The sequence below is a fragment of the Pantherophis guttatus genome, chromosome 8 (assembly GCF_059756535.1).
Source record: "Pantherophis guttatus breed Tessera chromosome 8, ASM5975653v1, whole genome shotgun sequence".
NCBI lineage: Eukaryota > Metazoa > Chordata > Lepidosauria > Squamata > Colubridae > Pantherophis > Pantherophis guttatus.
The window spans coordinates 30602921-30614929 of record NC_142070.1 but is presented as its reverse complement, the minus strand read 5'-3'; the positions used below and the strand labels follow the sequence as shown (position 1 = coordinate 30614929).

Sequence of the window (12009 nt, the reverse complement as noted above, 5' to 3'; positions counted from 1 at the left end):
TTATTTTTTTTAGACCATTTAAAACATTTTGAGCATGAGCATTCATTTTAGGTATTTTTATTATTCTCATACACAGTGTCTACAATACTCCTTCCAGCATTTTCTCCCTTTTCAGATTAGTTCCAAATAATTTCATCGCTGTTAGTCTTAATTACATTCACTGTGCAGGATGTCGTTATTTTAACCTGTTTACTATTCCCATTTTTAAAGTTTCCACCACAATATCTTTGTTGTTCTTGCCTCTTTTAATTATTCCTTGCTCTCTTTTACCATATCTTTTTTAATTTATACATTACAGAGTATTAATTTACTTCATTTAATTAGCTTATAAACTAAATAAAATACAGTTAATATGATTGCTTATCAATATTTATTATTTTTACCTCTCTAAGGTAAAAAATGCAATATGGCAGAAACAACTATGTTGCAGAGCAAAGGACTGTCATTTAATTGGCAAGAATGTAAATCTAGCCTCTGATTAAAAGAAGCAGCCAGTATTCATGCTAGTGATGCCGGAATTTTGCTTTTATGTTTTCTCCAAAGCCAGTAATTCTTTTATGAGCTGTGTTTATTATACATACCCTATAACTCCCATGTCATTAACATAGTTTGAAAGTTTGAAGGATAAAAGGTGATGCATATTATCACTGAGAATTGAGTTTTCACATTTATATCATGAAATAGTTTCACTTAGCTAAACATTGCCTGCCTTTGGATATTTATAGATTAGCAAAACACACAAGTGTTTTGCTGCATTCTGGGCTTAGTTGGAACACATTTATGGCTGATTCTTTTCCAATTTGTTTGAAAGCGGAGCATGATGGGTGTTTTCTTGAATTGTTGGGATCCTGCTGACCTTGTGAGAAGTTGGTTTTCCCCTTGGTGCAGTGGTGGGTTTCAAATTTTTTTTACTGCCAGTTCTGTGGGTGTGGCTTGGTGGGCGTGGCTTGGTGGGCATGGCAGGGGAAGGATACTGTAAAATCTCCATTCCCACCCCACTCCAGGGGAAGGATACTGTAAAATCTCCATTCCCTCCCCAATCCAGGGAAGGTTACTGCAAAAGCCCCATTTTCTCCTGATCAGCTGGGACTTGGGAGGCAGAGAATAGATGGGGCGGGGCCAGTCAGAATTTTTACTACCGGTTCTCCGAACTACTCAAAATTTCCGCTACCGGTTCTCCAGAACTGGTCAGAACCTGCTGAAGCCCACCTCTGCCTTGGTGAGAAATCAGTTCCTGGTCTATCAACTGAAGCCAGCCATTTCTCTCTCTCTCCATGCTCTACAAAGATTCAATGTCTGGTTCTTAATTTTGTTTTTTCCTATAGTTTATTTTCAATATAATGGAGGAATATATATTATAATATTACTAATATAATATACTAGAATTTTTCAGTTTCTCGAACTGGTCCTCTATGGTAGCATGAAACCTGTCACTTTTTCCTCTTTTAATCCCTGTGTCGGGGGACGGACAGATGGACGTGGAGTTACTTCATGGCAGGAGGTAGGACACTGCTTGGACAATATTATTTGTATTCTCTTATAGCTCTCCTGGAAGAGAGAAATGGAAAAAATGATTGAAAACTGGTAGAGTTGACAACTTTAGACATTTTTGAAAAATAGATAATGGTTTCTTTTATATATATATATATTTTAAAAACTGCTTTGTAAGAAATTGTGTGTGCGTATTTAAACATTGATGGCTTAGAAATGTCCATTGCCTCCCTGTGCTTATCCAGTTCAAACAGCAGACGGCCTGTGTTTATTTTGAAGAACATCAATCAGAACAGAGCTGGAAGGGACCGTGGAGGTCATCTAGTCCAACCCCCTCTTGAAGCAGGAAACCCTATACCTGTGATGGCGAACCCATGGCACAAGTGCCCAAAGTGGCACGCGAGCCATCGCCCTAGATCAGGTCCACCGTGCATGTGCACATGTCTCCTGCCAGCCAGCTGCTTTTCGGGTTGCTGCCAGACATGTAGGAGACATGCGCGCATGCCCATGCCGTTCCTCCCAGGAATCTCTACGCGGCCTGTTTTGGATGCCAGGTAAGTACAGGGCTGGCGCGGAAGCTCTGGGAGGGCGAAAAATGGGCCTACCTGAAGTCTGGAAATGGGCAGAGCGTGCATAGGGGGGCATTGCATTATAGGTGTGGGCACGCACTTTTGGCACCCGAGGAAAAAAGGTTAGCCATCACTGCCCTATACCATTTCAGACAAGTGGCTGTCCAGTCTCTTCTTTAAAGCTTCTAGTGGTGAAGCACCCACAACTTCTGATGGCAAACTGTTTTACTGGTTTACACTGTTAAGACATTTGTCCTTAATTCCAGGATGCTTCTCTCCTTGATTAGTTTCCATCCATTGCTTCTTGTCTTGCCTTTTAGTTCTTTGAAAAATAAGTTGACCCTTCTTCTTTATGGGAGCTCCTCAAATACTAGAATAGTGCTATCATGTCACCCATAGTCCTTCTTTTCTTTAGACTAGCCATATCCAGTTCATGCAACCGTTCTTTATATGTTTTAGTCTCCAAGCCTTTAATCATCTTAGTTACCCTTCTCTGCACTTTTTCAAAAGTCTCAACATCTTTTTGTAATGTGATGACCAAAACTGGATGGACATCTTAAGGATGATCCAAAGAGTCTTGAGTGTGAAGACTTTTCACATATCATTTGGAGCCTTTGTCTTTTAGGCAGCCTGTTGCTAAGGCAGACTAAAGCTTGTCCAAGATGTCCTGGCAAGACAGTAGCATCTCTCTCCTGGAAAAATGGAAGACCCCCCCTCCATCCAGTCAATCTATGGCACATGAAGGTGGAGGCAGGTGAGATGGGCAGTTTGCAAAGCTGCTATTGGCCCAGCAGTTCTGCTGTAGGACCATTCCCTTTTGGATGCAAAGGAAACTAGAATCCTAACTTCTACGATCCTTCTTCTCCCAGCCCCCCATGGATTAGTCCACTGGTCCTTCAAAACGACCAATATTTTACTCATGTAAATGGAAAATGTAATTCAAAGAACTTTGCTGTTGAGTTTCTGTAGTGGGAAACTCTATTCCCAGGAGCTGAGGCTATCAAGGAAGTCCTAGCTCCACATTGGAACCTCCTCATGAAATATTGTTTAAAAAGTTTACTCAGTCATAGAATGTAACTGGCATAGATATGGCCTCAACATATAGTCACATCTTTTTTTCTCTGACTGATGAAATGGCATAACTACTCTAGATGGCATGACTACTAGATGCTATGAGGTAACAATACAAAACTCTTAACTCTCTGCTGCCACTTAGTGGTCAGTAGGTCATTTTGGAACAATTCTATGAAACCACCTCATAGCTGAGCGTATCTTTTATACCTCTCCTTCATTCATATTCTCACCTTGGACTCTATTTCCTTTACAGTTAGGCAGCAGTTACATCTGGGTGATTTCTGTTTTGCAAATCACGGAGATACACTCTTTGCTGCTAGGTAGCCAGGTTTATAACTTGATTGTCTTTGAAAAAAACAAAGAAATAATTGACAAATTCACCTGTCAATTGCAAAAGGCAGCTTGATTCGTAACAGCTTACATTCTGCAACGAAAATCCACATCTGCCTATTGCAGGTCCTTGAGAAGGATGTGATAGGCAGATAAAAATGCCAAATCCAGTCTGCACATCTGGCTGACTCTGTGACAAAGCAAATATCTGTCCTTCAGGAAATGAAACAATGGATGGATTTGTGATTCTTTGCTAACAATGTTTCTTACACCCAGTCAGTATAAAAATATACTTGGATAAATAAATAACAGACACTATTTGTGGCTCTTTTGGGGAGGTTCAGGGCTTACCTGAAACATGTGCTGCACTTTCTGATCTTGGTTTGCTATGCTTTCTTGTCATTCGGGTTCCAGGGAGCACAAGCAGAAAAATTCTTACAAAGAGAGAGAGAAAGAAAATACTGAAAGTGTGTAGAAGCTAATTCTGGAAGGTTTATGTGCTCCATGAAAAGTTCATGTGTAAAGTCTTGGGTCAGATTTCTATGTTCAAAAATAGTGGCTCTTGAAAGTTGGGCTAAATTCCTAAAATAAAATCGGCACTATTTATGAACATCAGCTAAGAATAACTTGACTCCCTGGAGATAGAGAAGCATAAATTTGGGTTCGTCTTATTCTCCTTTTAATTTATCAAATGCATGCTTTTTTTTTTTGTTCATGCATTTAAAAACAGTCTTTTACATTTGCAATCACATTCCTGAGCAGCACGCCCTGAAAGAGAATTCACTGCATGCTACAGCATCTACATTCAAAATGTGCCCACTGACTCAAAAAGGACACGTAGTCTTGTGTGATATCAATGATTCTTCACTACATTCTTAACTTCTGCTCCATCTTTGAGGGCAATCTACAAATATTTCATTTGTCTTTCTTTATGAAGTAATATTTGTATTACAATACAGTAGATACAGATACAGATTAACAGAGTTGGAAGGGATCTTGTAGGTCATCTAGTCCAACCCCCTGCCCAAGCAGGAGACTCTATACCATTACTGACCAATGCAGTCTAGTCTCTTCTTGAAGGTCTCCAGTAATGAAGCTCCCACAACTTCCGAAGGCAAGCTGTTCCATTGGTTGATTGTTCTCACTGTCAGAAAATCCCTCCTTATTTCTAGGTTGAATTTCTCCTTGATCAGTTTCCATCCATTATTCCTTGTCTGGTCTTCAGGTGCTTTGGAAAACAGGTTGACCCCCTTCTCTCTGTGACAGCCCCTCAAATATTGGAACACTGCTATCATGTCTTCCCAGGTCCTTTCCTTCACTAGACTAGCCATGCCCAGTTCTTGTAGCCGTTCTTCATATGTTTTAGTCGCCAGTCCTCCAATCATCCTGATTGCTCTTCTCTGCACTTTTTCTAGAGTCTCAACATCTTTTTTATAGTGTGGTGACCAAAACTGGATGCAATATTCTAGATGTGGTCACCTAGAATACAGTAAAAGTATCAAAGGTGCTTTTTCAAAAGGTAACGACTCTTTTTTCCTTGAGGAAGAAGATGTTTAGCTTTTCATCCAAGAAACTTCATCAGTTGTGATACAGTCCAGTTGCGTTTTGAAAAAGCACCTTTGAGACAACCATGCCCTCAATGACTGAGAATCTCCATAGACAATACAGTAAAAGATCATCATCTGAAATACCATTTGGTGCCGGCATTTTCCTAGGAAATAGTGAGCCTACCAGGTGGTTACACTGTGTGTGGGCTGTAACTTCATTTTCCCACAGCCATATTTGTATTTGTGCTTTAACTGGTTTAATTTTTAAAACATGTATTATATTTTATATTGTTTATTTGTTTTATTGTATATAGCCTAGAGTCATGTGAGATGGGCAGCTATAGAAATTTAATAAATAAATAAATACAATTCTTGACAAGATAGATTTTATTTTTACCTAATTTTGCTCAACTTGTAGCATTTTGCTAACCATAGTGTTCATCTCAAAGCCAGATATAATTTGTAAATAAATAAAGGAGCACAAAGACCCAGATTGTTGGGGTCAATATGCAAATAATGCTTACATTGTAAACTACACAGAGAGTGCTGTAAAGTGCTGTGGGGCAGTATATAAACCTAAATGCTATTGCTATTTCCCCAGGAAACCCAACATTCCTAGGCTTTAATGGTAAAATGAAATTTTCAGGATAATTTTCAGCACTAGTCAGCAGATGCTAAGCACATTAGTATGTGTGATTAGTATATTTATGACAGAATTACGGTTAAGAAAGAATGTTCATAAATAGATAAAGTTTATAGAAGCACATGCCAAGAATTGCCTTATTGCTTCTTTGTGGAAAAAGGGAATCCACCAATCACTGTTTCCATGTGAGTTTAACTGATGACATTTACAAGTTAATGGATTTATGACTTCATCTCTAAGGTAATCCTGCGAGCTGCAGCAGCAAGAACCACTGCTGAAATTCTTCCAGGCCTGCTGTTGTTTCTAAAAACAAGTCACTGCTTGCACTCTAGGAATATCCCTTTAGGATATTATGGGTGTTTATTTCAAGGTACTTCCATGACATCCCTGCCTGATAATATTATTTTAATTTTCTACCAGAAGCTCCTTAGATAAAAAAGATCCCTTTGTATAACTAAAAGAATGCGTATGTATTTTCATATATATGAAAAGCGTCTCTCTGAAGTGTCAGTTGTTCTAAGTATTAGCATTTGAGTTGAAATCTGGTCAGCCAAATCATCAAGAATTGCTAATTGGAACCAAGAAAGATTTTTTGAATTTTAAGAAAACTGTGTGAAAATCATATATGGTCAGAGGTGGGTTCTACTTACCTTTACTACCGGTTCGCAATGGGGCGATGTGCACTTGCTTCGCTCGCGCAGAAGCATTTTGATGACATCAGGATTGGTGGGCAGAGCCTCCTGCCCGTTTTACTATCAGTTCTATAGTACCGGTGTGAACTGGGGGCAACCCACCACTGTATATGGTCCCTTCCTTTATATAATCAGTGTCTTTGGAGAAGTTCTAGGATAGACTATTGGTTTGAGCACCTTACCACTGTTCTACTTCCCACTTCTTCTAAGTTCTACATTAGGGCTATGTAATTTGTCACCATGTTTTTGTCAATGGCTACATAAGTGGCTTTTGTAAGTGACTACATACATTAAGATAACTTATGGAACATGTATTTTAAATGATTAATTTTCTACTTTGAATGACAAACTATTACTTTATCTGATAATTTCTGTGCAGTTTCAAGTGCTGAACCATAATTTCTGTGGGGCCTTCAATATGTGAGTCTAGGGCACTGACTCCAATACTTCAGAAGGAACCATTTACAATATGAATATGAAGGTAAGTAGAGCTAAAATATGCTGCAATTTTAAAAAGGGAAGGAATTTTGGAACAAGAATAAGAGGAGAAAATAGCAGTAAGAGAAATTTGTTTTCCTGAAACTAGAATAAGGATGGAAATCTTTTGGGGGTCCTTTCCCCAGGTTTTTTAATGCTCCACTAATTTATTTATTTATCATATTTCTATAGCTGTGTATCTCACATGAAAGTGATTCTGTGTGACATACAATACTTTAAAAACCAGTCACAATTAAAAATAACTACAATTAAAACAGGACTACAGTGCTAATGTTCTCAATGCTCTTTTAAAGCTAATAGGTATGCCATCTTGTTATTTTGCCACTAGCAGCAAAATTTCTTGACTGTATTCTTCAGAAGTAATCATTTGGAAGGAAATGTAGTATGTTTAACTAAATTGACTGAAGTCGTATTTAAAACATAGAATGGGAATAAACAATTTTTAGACTTTCTGGAACGGCAACATTAATCTGGAGATGCATTGAATAAGCAATTACATTAACTTTTAAACATGTCTCCAAAGAAATGTATTTCCAATGATATGTTTAGAATGGAAGTCTTGGTGACTGATATTACAAATTTAATATTACAGTTTATAGATGATTTTCTTTATATCTTTTTTCAAATACACATATTTGATTTTTTTTAAAAAAGCCTCCCTATGAAAGACAGATTTCTAATCTAATCTTTTTATGAGTTTTCATAGCTCTAGTAAACAAGATAAAACTACTCATTAAAAAGGCACAAAATCATTTATTATATACACCTTGGAAGAGTAGATGAAAGCAAAGCAAGATTCATTATCAGAGAATCCAAAACAAATAAGAAGGAGAAGCAGAGGCAGGATAATAAGCAAGATAAAGAGGGAAGCTCCATTCCTGGACAAGTCTATTATCATTTTAGAGAATCCTTAGATCTGCATCAACATTCCTTTCTCTTGTAGCCCCCTCTGGTTTCTGTATCAATATGACAATTTATTGTCATGTTCTGTAAAAGATCTTAAAATTATATTAATGGAAAATAATAATATTCTTTGTGACGTGATAGAAAACATGTAACATTCATCCAACATCTCTGAAGACTGAGAAAACCCAGAATATGCTATTGGAAAGAGACATGTGAAATATGGAAGCATTTACATTCATTTACAATGCAAATATTCCTTTGATGCATCTCAGTTCTTTACCCCACATTTTTATTGATTAAAAAAAGAATGGGAAGGCAGAACATGAACAGTGACACAAATTGCACAATCACACTAATTACACACAGTGCTGTTTCCAGTGGCTTTGGAAAGATGATATAGGATAGATATGATTTACAATATTCATTCATTTATTTAATTACTATAATCTCCCCATCTCAACCAAATGACTCTTTTCTTGCCAAACTCTTTCCTGCTGTTTATGTTTCTTCCTTTCTTCCTATTTTTGCCAGATTTTTGTCTCATTTTGATGATCTGAATATAGAAACTCACTGGGAGGATGCCACATATAAATTAATCTGGAAATTATCCACAATAATTTTTCAACAATTCTTGGCAAAACTTATGTTGGTACAACAATGTCTGGGGTCCTTATTTAATGTACGATAAAACATAGTTTTATATCATTGGTTATAATGGATTAAAAGTTAAATAAAAAGACAAATAGAAGAATGAATGAATGAATTAACAACATTCTCAAGGGTTTATATTTTGAGACAAATTTATGTTTAAACCTGCTGGAATGATTCAATTCCTGTAATGTTTTCATAGCATTTTAACTATTTATTTGTCAAGAATAACAACATGACAAACTGCCTTCTGTAGAAACAGGCCGTACACAGCTTAATGCTTTTCAACCTCAGCAACTTTAAGATGAATGGGCTTTACCACTCTGGCTGGGGAATTCTGGGAGTTGAAATCCACACTCTTAAAATTGCCAAGACAAATTTTCATGGGAAGCAAAGGCTCTAACACTGAGTTGCAATTTCTTATTTCATCTTGGAAACACTGGTGATTTTTCTGTTGATAGCTACAATGTATTTATAATGAGTGCTTATTAAAAAGGAGTGGGGCTTTGATCAATTGCATCCTCCACTACGAAGGCAATAGTACTTTCCGTGAACTGTTTGGGGATATGAGGCATGAAGGTGTGAAGAGTTCTTTTTCTTGCCGGATGTTCAGGAAGCTCAGGGTAAGATTAAGAATTGTATCAATGCTCTTTGTAGTCAAAAGGCATAATAATAAACAGTAATGGGCATTCCTGAATACTTCCTGGATTATGATTCCAAAAAAAGGTTGGAGAAACCTACAGAAACCTACAGAAACATAGCCAAAGGAAGGCTATTGCTGAGCACATTGTAAGCCGCCCTGAGTCTCCGGAGAAGGGCGGCATATAAATCAAATTAAAAAAAAAAAAATGCAAATAAATTTGGCAGGTGAATGTCATGCTTGTCTTCCTTGTTGATTCAAATCCTTTAGTTTGTTTCCTCACTCCTCCCATTTTTTCCTTGTCTCAATTTTAAACAATTTCTAGATATGCAACTTCCTTTCTTTTTAATTATAGGCATGCTAACTAAAGTATAGATGAAGGAAGTGCCCAGGGACATTCGTTAACTTATCCACCAACTACATTCATAATTTCTCCCTTCTTTTTAGTCCTACCATCCTATCCAAGTTAATTCTTAATAGCTCAGTAAGGTAAGCACTTGTAAGTAATACTGACAGCACTTTCCCTCCCTTCCAATATAGTCTTTACTGACTTACCTTTCTTGCTTGAAATATTGGATCTCATTTTCACTAAAATTGTATGCCCGGAGTCATCCCACTTTAAAACCACAGGTATGGTTCATGTTATCAAATGTTATTCTGAGTTATAGAGAAGAGTTATAACCTGGTATTTACAGGTATCCACGTAGAAGGAAGTGTTGGCATAGAACTGCATACAATTTTACAGGGCCTCCACCTTGAAGTTTGAAATGGTTTGTTTGAAATAGAGATGTTACCACTTCAATAAAAAGCAGGAAACCCTAACAACAACAAAATAGTATAAGGAGAAATGTGTTTAATGACCAAAGTATGGGAGTTGTTTTAGTTTCACATGAATGAACAGCTACTATTTAATCTATTACAATCTTTATATTACTTTTGTTTTATACTAAACCATCTATCAAGGGATTATAAGGGAACCACCTCTGTTTCTATTCCCCAATGTTTGCAAATCCATTCATAGCTGACTATTGATAATCAGTATCCAGTAATAATCAGGTTTTGGCAGAAGGGCAAAACAACAACAACAACAAAAACACCACATTTCTTTGGGGATATGTGTATTGTCACAATGCATGTAGAAAAAGTAGAAAAAGGATGGGCCTTTGATTGCAATGCTGGGGTGGCTGTTTTTATCACTCTGAATGTCCCTGGTTTCCTTGTGGATCCTGATTCCATCTTCATTTCAGCTACCTTGAAATGCTAAAAATCTCTGTGAGTGAATTTTGGAATCCACCACATCAATAGGATAATATATTTTGATTTTAAAAATCCTATATCAGAGAAAACAAATTGTTAGTGCACGCCCCCACCACCCCACAATTTCCTTATTGGAGATAAGCCCTAGTGGCACAGTGGAAGAAGGAAGGAAGGAAGGAAGGAAGGAAGGAAGGAAGGAAGGAAGGAAGGAAGGAAGGAAGGAACCCTGGTGGTGCAGTGGTTAAAATGCAGTATTACAGGCAAATTCTGCTCACTGCCTGAAGTTTGATCCTGATGGGCTCAAGGTTGACTCAGCCTTCCATCCTTCCCAGGTTGGTAAAATGAGGACCCAGATTATTGGGGGGTAATATGATGACCCTGTAAACTGCTCAGAGAGTGTTTTAAAGCTCTATGGAGCAGTATATAAATCTAAGTGCTATTGCTATTACTTATAAAGGAACGTTATCTGAGAATATTAGAGGAATTCACCAGTCCAGGATCATGCTAAACATGTCTCATGACATCAAATCAAAGCAAATGAAGGGATAGAAATCCAGAACAGGTCATTTTAAGCAGGCTTTGTTTCTAGTTGATTGAAAGCCACTGAAGGTTGCAGTGTGGAAAAGGAGCCATTTCAATTAACTGAATCCTTTAGTAATTAAGGAGCAAAAAAAACATATTCTTAGATATTTTTTGTATCTATTCTTGATTAAGAAGCATCTTGCAAGATCAGAGTAAGATAGATCCAGTAATAATTAACAGGGTCAAGGTGGACTTTTACCTACGTTCAGCCCAACTCTGGTTTTAAAGAACATTATACAAGAGGAAACATCTTATAACAAGAGGAAACATCTTATAATACCTTAATATTTTAATAGAATATTAACAGGAGAGTCAAGCAATACGCTTTTGATTCACTGAGAATTTGTTATAAACAAGTGTTTTGTTGTTAGATATCTGAAACCAAAATCCATTTTTTACCTTAAAAAAGCTGATAATATAAGTTCCTACTAAAAGGGGCAATCACTAGTAAACAGTGCCCTCTGGTGTTTTTCCTTTGGAGAATTGGCCCATGTTTTTCATTGGGAGGAACTTAATTTGTCGCATTTTGTTCCATATTGATGCTTTTGCATCTTGCATAGCAACAATTTTAAATTTAGTTTAAATTCATTATTTGGTTTGCAGGGTTGAGTAAAACTCCAATTATGCATGCAATGATTCCTAGTGAATAATGGCAAGTCTTATATGTGGAAGTGTCATCTTTTGATATGTTTTTGGAACTATAAAGTACAAACTACATAAATTACAAATATTTCATGTATCTTTTCCTCTTTTATCTGACAGTTTTGACTTATCAGTGGGAATTTAAATACGTTTAATTATTGGGATAATGTTTATTGAGAATTAAAAATAAAACATATACCTCTTTTAATGTTGTCATTCGTTTTCCTTCACTGGCCCTTGTACAGAGCCCCTTGCAGATATCTGCCATTGTTTCCAGTTTTCCTGATGTTAACTACCCTGCAGGTTTCATGCCAGGCAGGTGTCAAGAAGTCATTTGGAAAAGTCACTTCTCTTTCTTTCTTGTGCACATAGATGGCTGGCATCTATGCCTGGATCTTTTGGGGGTTAACTGAACAACTTGACACTTCACATCATCCTTAAATCTTGATTTACACCATTGGCCATCTTTGTATTGATTTCAGCTTTATAA

The 12009-nt window shown here is 37.0% G+C and overlaps 1 long non-coding RNA gene across 1 annotated transcript; it reads left to right on the top strand.

Moving 5' to 3' along the window:
* Positions 1 to 1598: 1598 nt before the first annotated feature.
* On the top strand, positions 1599 to 11727 carry LOC132710504 (uncharacterized). The gene is made up of 2 exons (XR_009621226.2): positions 1599 to 6827; positions 8282 to 11727. It is a non-coding gene; the product is annotated as an uncharacterized LOC132710504 (long non-coding RNA).
* Positions 11728 to 12009: the final 282 nt, after the last annotated feature.